At 34.1% G+C, this 13,975-nt stretch overlaps 1 protein-coding gene across 1 annotated transcript in view; it reads left to right on the plus strand.

Annotated features, from left to right (window-relative positions):
• Positions 1–13,975, plus strand: part of LOC129227323 (uncharacterized) — a 168,824-nt gene that overhangs the window by 70,575 nt on the left and 84,274 nt on the right. The gene's annotated exons all lie outside the window — the stretch shown is intronic.

Here is a 13,975-nt window from a genome sequence, read left to right on the forward strand (position 1 = left end):
ATGTGTGTATTGTACGAAGTATTTGTGCAAAGCGTGTATATTGTATAAGGAATCCCCTTTGGGAGTATTTCATTCTCATAGAAGCAAAAATCCTCCTATGTGAATTCCTGAGCATCAAAGGACCTTTGTGCCAACTGTGGGAAAATCAGGCACATTCTGTGGGTTTGAGTAAGGAACATACACAGAGAGAGAGAGAGAGAGAAACAAATACATACAGATATTTATCTATATCGTCTATACTTATATTATAAAGAGAGAGGGCGTATTCTTGTGTGTTTATATGTTCGAGGTAATCTCCGGAACCACTGCACCTGTTTGAAAAATTCTTTCAGCCCATGAAAGGTGCATTTTTACTGAGTGCTATAGGCTATAAATTATGCATATATGTATTCATATTATTTTTTAAAACCAATAGATTTTCTTCGCTACCAGTTTCTGTTTCGTATTGTTTCGTTCTTATATACGCAAAAGATGAATTCTGTTGATCCTCATCCGCAATGACAGAGCGTTTGAAGATTCTCTTCGAACTGAATGCTGAGAGATGTAAACGAGTGAAAATAAAAAATTTCACGATATAGCGCTGCATGGTATATGAGGCTTCAAAAAATGGGATATATAGCATTGTACTATTTTGGGACACTGAAAATCATTTAGAGTCACAGAATGTTTACGCTTTAAAATGTAATTCAATGAAATGTAACTGAAATTCGCTTCGGGCAAATTAGTTTTTGAATTTAAGCAGTGTAGATAGACAATTTTGATCCATGCTTCTAAAAGTTGTAATTTTGCACGCATTTTAGACTATCCTTTAAGGTTTTTGATTCATACTGAAATCGAAGTGGAAAACATTTGCTACTGAATTCAATTACGTACATTTTGTTTAGAAAATTCTCAACTGAAATAGAAATATTGCACACAATTATTGTACTTTCAAAGTTGAGAGTTAAAACAATGGGTAGGAAAGAATTTGACAAAGAGGAAAAAATAAGTAAAAATTATGTGCTTAACTATTCTTCACGATGACCGTATTTAAGCATTTAAAACAAAAAAATTAATTAATATAGTTCACAAATATCCTATCACAAAGCAATTGCCTCCCCCTCCCCCCAAAAAAGAGGCATATCGTTGCCTCAGAGCAACCTAGGATATCTTACTGTTTTTTCCAGAATTAGATGTCTTATTGTTGTTCTGAGTCGACGATATGAAGAAAGGCGTAAACGTTTCTTGAAGAAAACGCGTACAAGATGTTGAAAGGCATCCAAGATTTTGACTCACCTCTTAGTAGAATATACAATTTTCATCCTCATAGCTAATCTGAATTTTTTCACAAAAGAATTAATTTGGAACATTTTCGTGGTCCTACATATTTCAAAAGTCGTTTAACAGTTAACGGTTCTGCCAACCTATCAAGCATATAAAGAACCCAGTCTTATAGACGACGACAAACCTTAGAAACTAACCTTAGTTGTTACATATAACTGTCTGACTCCTCTCCTAGATACAAAGAATTTTTACAACTATTTTAACTTTTATGTCAACTTTTATACCATATTGCTTTATGGCAAACGTTTAAAAAAAGATATCTGTGACGACACAATGCAAGGAGAGCTTCAGCAGAAATGCTATGATTGTCGTTCAATGTCAAGCAATATAAAAATGAAAAGCAAAATTTGTGATTTAGCGGACTCTCAATAGGAGATTTCTGTTTGCCACTGCCGCAGAGAATCAGCGAAATTTTTTTAATATTAAAACATAGTTGGTACATGAAAACTAGGACTGTAAATTAATGCTACTGGCATGCCCGTTGGAACTGGAAAGAATTAATAAATTCATCACTGTCCAAAACCAATCTTTTGCGGTGTTTCTTTTATCGGAACTGATGGGACTTTAGTTAGAGGTGGAAAAACTGACCATCCCACATTTAAACTACTTTGAATACCTCCTCCAGAAAGACTCCGTATGTTTAACAAGAAAAAACGGGCAATTTTGAGAATTTCTTCAGGACTTATTTTCATGCTTTTAAAATTAAAAGCGATATCTCAATAATAATAACGTGAAATTGCAAGGAAGGTAAACAAATGTAAAACAGTAATTTATAATTGTTTAAAGAATCCAAAAGAGTTTGGCAAGAAAAAGCGTACATGCAAGTTTTCCACTCTTACTAAGCACCAGAAACGAGCAATTGTTCATAGAGCTTGCTTTTATAAAAAAAAAAAAAAAAAAAAAAAAAAAAAAAAAAAAAATCTGCTCGAATTGAAAGATAAATGAATGTACCTTGCACTAAGGCTCCTTCCTATATAAGGGGAGCTGACTGATCCGACATTTTGGTTCCAAAATTGTCGAGCAAAACAAATAGTATTTGTACAAAAGTCTCATTGCAGAAAACTTGTGACCAAGCTTTAGATGTGTTGCCTGATTTATGTTTGATTATTTTATTCTGTAGATGAAGACGGTTTAATTAATACAAATTAAAAACGAATAAGGTGTGAAAATAAGGTTTATTACAGTAAACATTTCCCGAGAAATGTTTGTTGAATTTGTGAGCTGAATTATCTTTCCAGATCCACCTAAGGCCCCTATATATACGAGCCGGCGCATCAGCTTAAAATCAGCCTTTTTGGATCGGAGCGCGTGTTTGAGTGGTTGTCTTTTCTGGCAGGTAATTGCGTTTGGTGATTGTTCACTGCGAGCGATTATTAGCGGCACGTGAATTGTTTATTAAATAAAGTATTATTTTCTGCAAATTTGGCGAAATCCAAAACTTTGTTATGGTAACCCTGGCAGTGCAACAATGAAAAATCCGATCCAAAAAGGCTAAACTTAAGCTGATGCGCCGGCCTGTCTATATAGCGGCTCTAGATCCACCTTAAGTGAAATTTTACTCAACTTATCATCAATTATTTTACGACATAGCAACCTGCGTGTGTTATAATGTATTAATAAATACTAGAAATGAGGTTGGATCCAATTTTGCCTTGGAACCAAAATGTCGTATAAGTCAGCCTGTCCTTTTCAAGAGGCTCTAACAGCAACAACAGTCATTGTTAGGTATTTCTTCCGTCTCAACTCATTAGGCTGAACTAGAACCCTTTACTTGGACATTGCTGAACTAGAACAGTGCGTAATGTTTTGCAAAAGAAATCCAATGTTACATATGCTAAACTACGGTCACATTCACCATTTACGAAGGTTCAAAAGAAGCTTTGATTGGAGTTCGATAAGAAATACGTTTCTTTTGGGCCTTGATGAAAATATACCATATTTTCTGATGACAAAAATTTTATTTGCACGGACCAGATGATTTTCACCATAACTGGAATGATTTGCAAAACGAAACCTTTTTTCCCCCCAAATGACGATTCGGAAGCGGTTTTGTGATGGGTGTGGGCAGGTTTTGCAGCTAATGGAACACCATCAAATGTGCCCATTCGAGATCTTTTGAATTCAGAATCATATGTTGATATGCTAGCTGAAAATTTATTACCTGAAGCACCTTTTATCATAGGTAGTAATTATTTGTTCCACCAAGACAATGCAAGTTGCCATGCGTCTTGTGAATCACATTCATGGTTTTTGGCCAATTCAGAGAAAATTGTGGACTGGACAGCAAGAAGTTTTTACTTACATCCCATAGAGAATCGTTGGGGTTTTTAAATTGAAAAATGTCTAAGGATGGGACGCAAAATGCAAATTAAGACTAACGGACGTCATCCTTTGAATTGACGTGTAAAAACATTTTCAAATAAACTGAACTATCTGAGTCACCTACTGGTAGATTCATGAGGGTAATTGAAAAAAAAAAGTGACTTTGTAGAATATTAATTTTTTTCGGGACATATTTCATAATGTCTTTTCTTTTAAATGTTTCACCTAACACATTTGTGTTAATTTGTGATTTAACATTTATATTGCAATTTAATTTCATACTAACAGGTTTCTAATGTTTCCAATTTACAAGTAGTAAATTTTGTTTCATTCTGTTTGTAGCTGATAATTACTTTCATACATAACACTCATTTTTCAACGTGTCCTTATAATTTTTTCCATGGCTGTAGTATCAACTTCAAGTTTATTTATAGCTTATGTTTGTCGCTAGAGTTCGTGAAATGCACAATAACATTAAGTTTCAATATCGAAGCAAATAAAAAACTTACAAACAGAAATACGTAGAACTAATTTTGAAAGTAGTATACTTTCTACTAGTAGTTTTGAAAGTAGTAGTAACAAATAAAAGAATAAATCTATATAAATAAAACAAAGAATGTATGTATGATCCCAATACAAATCCACAGTTTACGTCGGATCTCGACCAAATTTCGCAAGGGAGGTACTTGGGCATCCGAGAAGGACAATCTAAACTACCACAATAAAAAACTCAAAAAAACCAATCAAAAACTCAAAAAATGAATACGCTGAAAAAAATTCAAACCCTTTATCGTGTCCACAAAGCGGAAACAGATGACGCAACACATAAACATAATTTAATTTCTTGCTCCCCTGAAGTCATTTTATACTTCTATTACAAGCTCATTCTCGTAAAAATTATACCCCTGAAGTATATTTTGCAGTTCTAGTACGTACGTTGTCATGAGAAACAGATTTTTAATGGCTTAGAAAATCTGAGAATTGATGTTTTTGAATGGGGGAAAAAAAGTTTTTGGAAGAATATTTATTCAGCTTGTGTTTCAACTCCTGTGGCGTACTGATAGAACCATAAAAGTATTTGTAATAAATTTGCGTTTTTATGAAAAATTTGTTGTAATAGATTTTGATATATGTATTTTTTTTTTGAGTTATTTTCTATATTTATGATAATTTTTGTTCTGAAAGCATAATAATTATTTGTTTTTGACATGCGATGAATAAATATATTTCCGGCAATAATTGCTTAAATATTTGCTATGGCAAACCTAGGCATTGTATAGGGTGTCCAAAAACTTCTTGACACATTTAAAGAATTAATAGAAAAGCAACAAACTGCGGTGTGTGTGTTGACGTGTGTGTGTGTAGGCGTGTAGTCGTGCGTGTAGACGAGAGTGTGTAGCCGCGCGTGTGTGTAGGTAGGCATGTGTGTATTGCGTGCAGACCTGTTTGTGTGTGTAGGCATGTATGTGCAGGCATGTGTGTTTAGGCATATGTGCGTAGGCATTTGTGTGTTGTGTGCAGACGTGAGTGTGTAGGCATGTATGTGTAGGCATGTAGGCATGCGTGTATTGTGTGCAGACGTGTATGTGTTCAAGGCATATTTGTGCAGGCATGTGTGTGTAGGACATGAGATATGGACGCCACCGCACAACAGCCCGCTGGGGGAGCAGAATCGAGGAGTCGGTCGACAGTGGTGCTGCAGCTGGGAGGAGGAGGCAAAAATAAATTCAAAGGACGGAAGAACGCCTGAAACGATCTAGTGAGAACAATAAGCAATTCGCGATTGCCCCCCCCCCCAAAAAAAAAAACATTTTAAATTTTGTTTAAAGATGACGCTGTAAAGAAGGAAAAACAAACGTTATGTGAGGTGTTTACTCATTTATTAAACAGCAATAGCTTTCCTTGCTAGAATTGAATGTGAGTACCGTTTTGTTGCTTCAACCACATCTAAACGGTATTCAAGTTCATCCCATGTTCTAGCCAGTATGAACTACAGAACAGTTAAGCCTACTTGGATAATTCGCATTTTCAGATCTTCAATGCTAACAATGCTACACAAATGAACCCAAAAAAATTCGTCAACCTGCGAAATGTATGAACGGAGCAAAAAAACACAGTCTTATGACAATTTGTTGTTTTTCTATGAATTTTTAAAATATATCGAGGTCTTTTCGGACATACAATATTTTAATGATGGAAATATACATAAACCCATACATCGTATTACCTCGTTTCAGCCGATATGCCACAAAACTCTGTGTCCACCAGGATTTCACGGACACTTGCAAGGTTCTTCCATTCATGCCGGGGAAAACGAGGTTAAAAACAATGTTTAATTTCACATAGTAAATGTACGTTTAGCATTGAAAATAGTGTGAGTTCTATATATCATCTTATTACTATTATTAAGCGATTTAATTTTGTTAAAGAATTATTTATGTTATTCTTATTATTCTGATCGAAAACATCAAAACGATTGCGCATAGTTTTACCAAAAATTAGATTAAAATGAAGCAAACGCGGGCGTTCCTTAAATTAAAATATTTTACACTCAAAAAAATAATTTAATACAGCTATCAATGAATAGGAAAAAAAAACTACTTTGGAATAAAAAATAATTTATAAGAAAAATAAATTATAACATTGAATCAAAACTACTGTGATTGTTTCTGAGCTAATCGTTTTATTGGCATATAATTAAATCCAAAAGGTTACATTGTTTGTACCAAAAAGTTGACTACTTCGTGAAAATTTTTTATCACTAGGGGCGCTGCTCTCTGCTCACAAGAAGAATTTAATCAAAATAGCATTACGATTAGAACAAAATTTTATACCCCGCTCCCTCACCCGTATAAACCAGAATTTAATTAAAGCGTTCATCGTAATTAGAACAATATGAAAATCCCGCTCCCACTCTCGTTCTAGTCACGGATGTAATTTACATCCCCATATATATAATAGCCAATGATCGAATAACGCGCAAGTTTCGACAATGAAACTCGCACCACGGCATAATAATTTGATAATATGTTTTGGTACTATTTAACATGCAGGGAAAGGCTTTATTGTGACAAGGCTGAATTTCAACTATCAAAGTATCACAGAACAGGCAATGACTTCATTTTAATGTAGAAGCAATTTTCACCCGTCATAACTTGACTGGCGACTTTCTAATTACCAAATACAAATACACAAGAAATAAAGTAAGTTGTAAATTCTTCGTAACGCAGACAACTGCAAAAAAAACTTACCTTGCAAACAAAGCAATTTAGATTTGTTTTAAAGGTCAGTGAAGTTTTTTTAAGTCAGTGGTCAATATTTCTTTTAAGCATCCAGTTTTTTCGCTAATACACGAATAATACTGTATGTTGGTATTATGAAAGTAAAGTTTTACTTATTAATTGGGGAAGCATTTAACTGATTTCTAAAATTTTTCACTTATTCCAAATACAGGTTGGAGGTAAAAATACCAAAGAGTCGACTAACAAGAATTTACATTGCTTTTTTAAAAATAATGTACCCCAATGGTTGAAGAAATGTTTTCACTGCATCAGAAACAAAGCAAAATACTATGAAATAGTAAAAACAGCGTAGACTTCGTAAATGCCAAAATTATTTTTTAACTTACAAATGAAACGAAAATTTTAAAAGGAAAACAAATCATAAAAACATTTAAAACCTTTTCCACGCTTTGTGAAGCGCTATGCACACAATAGACTAAAATGCACCGTCTATTTCAACAAAGAGAATTGAATTAGAAGGAAAATACTATCAAAACACACCAACTTCTCAGGTTAGTTCCTTTGCGCCGGCATTACTTTTTATTCTCAGATAATGGGGAAAAAACATTTCTCTTTTTTTGCAAAACAAATGGAATGGAATAAAAGTGACTTTATGCTTAATAAAAAGCATTAGCATTGTGAAAAAGCTTCTGTCAACTCAAAATGCAGTGCAGAGATTTTTTTTGCATTGCCAATTTTTTTAAAATATCAATAAAATGTAAGAGAAATAAATAAATAAATTAATTAATAAAAAAAAAACAATTATAAGTAGAAACATAGTACTTGCTTCACGAACTGCATTGAATTACTAATAAAAGAGTCGATATGAATACAACAATCTACTTAAGCAAAATATATGAGATTGAAACACAGCGGCAGACTCCTTTTTCTTAAGATTAAACTATTCTTAATATGTTCGAAAAATTAACATTTAAAAAGAGGAGCACTAAATTCATGTATTTTTAAAAGCATTTCAAGTTTTCACACCACGAGCGTTACATAATGGAATATAGAAATGGCACGTTTTCTGGAAATAAGGAAAAGCATCAGCTTCAAAGTTGGCCGGATGGTAGTTTAACTGTGCATGCGACTTTTATAATGTGATATATAATTTTTATGTGATATATAATTAATTCTGATGTATTATGTAATACATAAAGAATTACATATATAAGAAAGAAATAAAGAATGAATGCTTTGTGTAAAAACAAGAATCAATGCAAAAATTTAATAAAATATATTTTATATGAAGAGAACATTTTTTCCTCAAGTGATCCAACACCAATTCACCTTTGATATATACAGTGCTGTTAAAAAAAATTGCATCATCCTCGCATTTTCACAACAATGGGATTATGTGAGAAGTTTTGGTCGATCGAATAACGATGAATGTATGTGAAATTCTGCAAAACTTATGAAATAAACATTTAACAGCAGGAATCCGATAATTGTTTATGGATCAGGGCTGTTTCCGGGCCAAAGTAAACTGCTGACCCCATGCTCATTTTTCCATTTCTGAACCTGCGTGTGAGTTTAGAGAAAAAAAAAATTACTTAACCCCATGTCAATTTAAGTCTAATGGCAGGATAAGGATTTTTAAATTGTTACTTACCAGTTTTGCCCTATGGCACGGAGCAGAATCATCCTGGAAAATGACGTTTGGAACTGAAGTAAAGTGATCCCGGATAGTAGGAAGCAATTTCTCCTCCAAAATGCCAACATACACCCGAGCGTTCTTTGCATAAAGTGAATTCCATGAACTCCTTGATCAGAAATACATCCCCAAATCATCTGGGATACGGGATGTTTAACTGTGTGTTGAATACAGTCGGGATGATACTCTTCTGCTTTGCGGCGCGGGTGATGTATTTTTTTTTTTTACCACCACTGTATGTTCAATACCGTAACCTGACTTCACTTTATGGGGAGATTATTTGGTCATTTTTTGTCTTACTTGCATTTTAACTATCACATTGGAATTGGCAATGTGTGTTAACGCTCGAAACCTTCGTGCATCAAAATACACACTTTACTCATAAACCACTTCCTGAAACATTTATATTACTCACGTGACTTAACCGTCTGTGACTCATTTCCACTTTGATAGGCAGAATCCGATTTTTTGAAGAAAGAATGGAGGGAAGAAAAAAAATATGTCCGCTAATTAAAGTCGTACAATCAGGTCATGCAACTAAGCCAAACATGTAGGCCGAAAAATTCCGAATCTATCGCTACCTGGTTCGATGGTCAGTTCTCTGTCGTTCATCAGGAGTAGCGATGACATAGATAAATAGATAGTCTAAGATTATATATAAATAAATATAATTTACGTACACATAAGTTTGTGTGTGTATCAAAAAAGGAAAAAAATATTTTATGAATATTGTTTCTTATTATGACTAAAATTGAAATACTCTCAAGAAAACTAAAACTGTTCAGACTAAAGTTTAGATAAAAAATAATATATTACATTACACCCTTGTGCGAATTAATGGAATCAAGCCAATTTTTTTTTATACAAAATCACCTCTATTTACAACATTTAATTATAAAATCAAAATCACTACTTAGTACGCACCCCCTTTTTGTCCAGCACCATTTTCACTCAATTGGGCATAGACTCAACTAGAATTTTGAATTCTTGATCTCTAAACCATGTGTTTCCAAAGCACAAATCATTTTTTCTTTTTATGTGCAATCAGATTTTCACTCAATGTCACAATGAAAAGTCTCTTCTGGGGAGAAATATCCATGGCTAACAAAAAGATAAAAAGTGACCGGATTGAGAAAAAACAGCAAAAATATGTAAAAATTTATAACTTTATCAAAACACAATATTTATGACCAAAAAAAAAAAAAAAAAAGGCTATAGCGCCTACTCAACTAGTAGGCTAAACAGCTGATATAAACAAAGACTAAACAACCTAAAAAATTCGAAAGTTAAAAATTCGCGCACTTGATTCCATTAAATCGCACAAGGGTGTAGATGGATTAATAAATAAGACTCATTTAGGGGGAAAAAAGATTGGAAAAAAAAAAATCGCGACACAATATAATATTTGCAATTCCTGTCTTGTTATTCTACCTACCTTGAATGACAATACAGTCATAAATAGTTACTCCAATAATAAAGTTACAAGTCATAAATTTAGTTAATGTCTCCTTTTAAAGGTCATAAGAGGATGTTAATCAGGAAACATAAACTACACCTATTTTTATGACTTTTGATGGTTGAACAAAATGTCCTTCAATTTCTGCGAGTTCTAAATTTTTTTTTACAGCATAACGGAGAAGGGCTGGGTGACATTCCAAGTGTTTTTGCATCATAAATAAGTTGAAACATTTTTATTACTAATAATAAAGCTGAAAGTCTGGATCTCTGGATGTTTGTGACGTGCATAGTGCCTAGACCGTTCGGCCGATTTTCATGAAATTTGGTACACAATTAGTTCGAAGCATGGGGGGTATGCACCTCGAAGCGATTTTTCGAAAATTCAATTTTTTCCTTTTCTATCCCAATTTTAAGAAAACTTTATCGAGCAAATTATCATAACGTTGACGAATGCCAATTACCATGACGTGGTGAACAAGAAAATTATCAGAACGTGGAAAATGGGCGAGCAAATGAACATAGTAAATTGGCGAGGCATTCATCGTCCATTATTTGTAAATATACAAGCTAAACAAATGACCTCTTAATTTTCTACCACGGGCGAAGCCGTGCGGGTACAGCTAGTAATTTGATGATAAAGCGTTTGGTAAAAAATAGACAACCTTTATTATTCCTTGAAACGAGAGCTTTCAAATTTAATTTGCATGTTTGTGAGTTCGAACGTTGGTATTACACTGCAAAAACGATTCAGAAACGTTCCTGGAAAATAATTGGCAGCTGATGTGCCCAATTTCTGCCAGTGACATACATTGCAAAAACCAAGAACGTTTTCCTTTAGAAGTCAGTAACCTTTCTGAAATTATCCTTGTAACTTTCTGAAGAATTGGGAAATAACCCCTGTGAAAGCCAGTCAGCCATATCTCGGGAGCCTTCTAGAAAAATTAAGTAGATGTAATGTAATTGATAAGAATTTTCCTGAGTTCTTATCAATTACATAATTAGATAATAATTAGAGCACGCATGGCCAAAACTATGCGAGAATTTCAAGTAAGAACCATGCATATTCCTTTCCTGCAGCTAGCCAACGACGCATTCGCTCACGTTGGGAGCTCAATCAAACCGGACGACAGTAATTAAATCGAAGCCGATACACCTAATAAACACACTCATATAATCTTTAAACTGGTAGCTAAAAATATTTTTCAAAATAGTTTAAAGTCTGAATTTGTGCCATTTGTAGCTATTCAGGAAACTTTTTTGCGGAGATAAATCAAGATAAATTTGCTCAACTTTAAAATAGGTGACGTTAACTTGGATAACACTAGATGACTCGCATGACAGTGCAGTATATTAAGGTGCTCATATTTTTGATTGTCTCTTTAAAGTGAGAGGTAAAATCAGCAAAATTATTCAATTTTTTTTACTGAGACTGCGAGCCAATCAGGATTCACTCCCTGCAGTAACAAATCAAATGCATTGATGCAGTGACCAACGTTAATGAAACAAGTCGGAGAGTTAATTTGGATAGAGTATTACACAAATCAAACCGACATCGTTTTTGTCCAAAATTTGAAGTTAATGAACAAGAACCTGGACAATGACCCCCATAAGAAAAGAAAAATATATTTTAGAAGGTTGTAAAGTTTGCGGGGATCTCTTTTGCTAAATTCCAAGAATTATTTAACTTCAGTAAAACCAACTGAAGTGGAATCCCGTCACGTGTTTTCATCAAGCTCATTATTTTTTGTGCAAAAATCTTTTCCCATCCGATACGGGCGCTGTTTTGTTAACTTTTTTTAAAGTACACTTTTGCTTATTACCAACGATAATCTTTAATTGAGATGTGACTTTGTAGTGCTCTACAACTGGTGTACGGAATTCGAGATAACAATTAATTCATGTAACAAAAGCAGTCCTTCCTAAAAAGTACAAATTTTTCCATTTTACGTAACAGTTTAACTTTTAAAAGAATAACGTCAATCCCGCGAGACTGAGATTGACGTGGGATTGGAAACCCTAATACAGTACATGAAATACACCGCCAACTCAGTCATCTCCAGCCGAAGACTGCAGTTTCGTGCTTATTAGCACTCATTAGCCCGGCATAGGAAAGTGACTGAACTGGAGATGGAAAACCTCTTATGGAAGCCAAGAGGGCCAAACAAACTGGTAGCTAATGTAGAATTAGCACAGACCAGCCGAGTGACCGAAGCAATGATTCGGTTCAACTCGAAAACTGATGGCAAGGCATGGTATAATCATTATATGAATATACCATGCCTTGCCATCATGGTATATTCATTATATGAATATACATGGCATATTCATGCCTTGCCATCAATTTTCGAGTTGAACCGAACCATTGCTTTGGTCACTCGGCTGGTCTGTGCTAATTCTACATTAGCTACCAGTTTGTTTGGCCCTCTTGGCTTCCATAAGAAGTTTTCCATCTCCAGCTCAGTCACTTTCCTATGTCGGGCTGATGAGTGCTAATAAGCACGAAACTGCAGTCCTCGGCTGGGAATGGACTAAGTTGGCCATGTATTTCTGCTTTAGCCCTGGCTAATGGGCGGTAATTTACTTAATACAGTAGTTTGTTCATGTACTTTGGATCAAATTATAGGTTATTTTGCTTAATTCGTACTTTCATTAATTTGGACGATATAGATCCAGACAGTCCGTATCAATGAGGTTACACTGTAACAATATTTAAAAATTTTAAATTTTACTGAGTGTTTGATGCTCTGCTTCACCACAAAAGGGTTGACCATTGGGACTTGATACAAATGAAATCAGTACTATTCAGAGCCTGGTCCGGCTTCAAACTGGAACAATTCCTTTTTATTTAAGCTAATTTCAGCTTTCTCAGCAACTAAATATTTTAAAATTTCTCGTCTTGTCTTCGAATTTGAATATTTTTGGAATTCACAAAATTGGAGATGTGTTGGAGAAAAATGTGTAAAGAAAGCAGAACTCAAAAAGAAATTGCATAAAATATTAGTAAGGAAGTCTAAATTAGGTCAAAAGAACATTCATGATAATATATGGAAAAGTTTAAATGCTAGCTTGCAAAAGTTTTATTTGATAAATCTCTCGACCTGAATTTTGGAGAAGAAACTGATGGAAAGGAGAAATCTGCGGTCGAAGCTATGGAATGAGTTATGGTTTGTTAGATGCATAAGGCTTAAATAAATGTGAACATGAGAAATAGTGAAGATTTTTACTGCGATTTCCACGAGCAACGTTGAGATAACAAAATGGGCGAATTTTTTGAACATAGGATCTCACCATCTTCCGAAATAATTGCACAACTTGAATTTAGTAGATGTTTATGAAAGAAGTAAATAACCAGTGAAACGAAAATGGGAACTATAAGCCAAATTAAAAGCAAATTACACTGTAAAAAAGATTCAGACACGTTCCTGGAAAACAATGGGCAGCTAATGTGCCCAATTTCTCCCAGTAACATATCTTTCAAAAACCAGCAACGTTTCCCCGCTAGAATCTGTAAAATTCCTAAAATTATCGTAGAAGCCTCCTCAAAAATTCAGAAAACTTCCCGTTTGAAGCAAGTCGTGTCTATGAAACTTTTGTTTCAACTTTAGTAGGTAAGATATAATAGCTTTACACTTTTCTGATTTATCAAGATAGTTCCAAAAGCAGTTTTGCAAACAAGGCCTAAGCTAAGACAGAATTGCAAATAAATATCAATAATTATACTCGCCTGCAATTCATGCAAAGCTACGGAATCCAGAGACTTATTCACTTCCTTTGAATAAATACGCTCAATTAATCTTTAAACTGGGAGCTAATTTTTTTTTCACCACATTGAGAAGTCAGAATTTGTGTCTCTTGTAGCAATCCAGGAAACTTTTTGACTATGATAATTGGTTTTTCCAGGAAACTGTTGAAATCCTGAAACGTTACACGGAAATAC

The sequence above is a fragment of the Uloborus diversus genome, chromosome 8, assembly GCF_026930045.1.
Source record: "Uloborus diversus isolate 005 chromosome 8, Udiv.v.3.1, whole genome shotgun sequence".
Lineage (NCBI taxonomy): Eukaryota > Metazoa > Arthropoda > Arachnida > Araneae > Uloboridae > Uloborus > Uloborus diversus.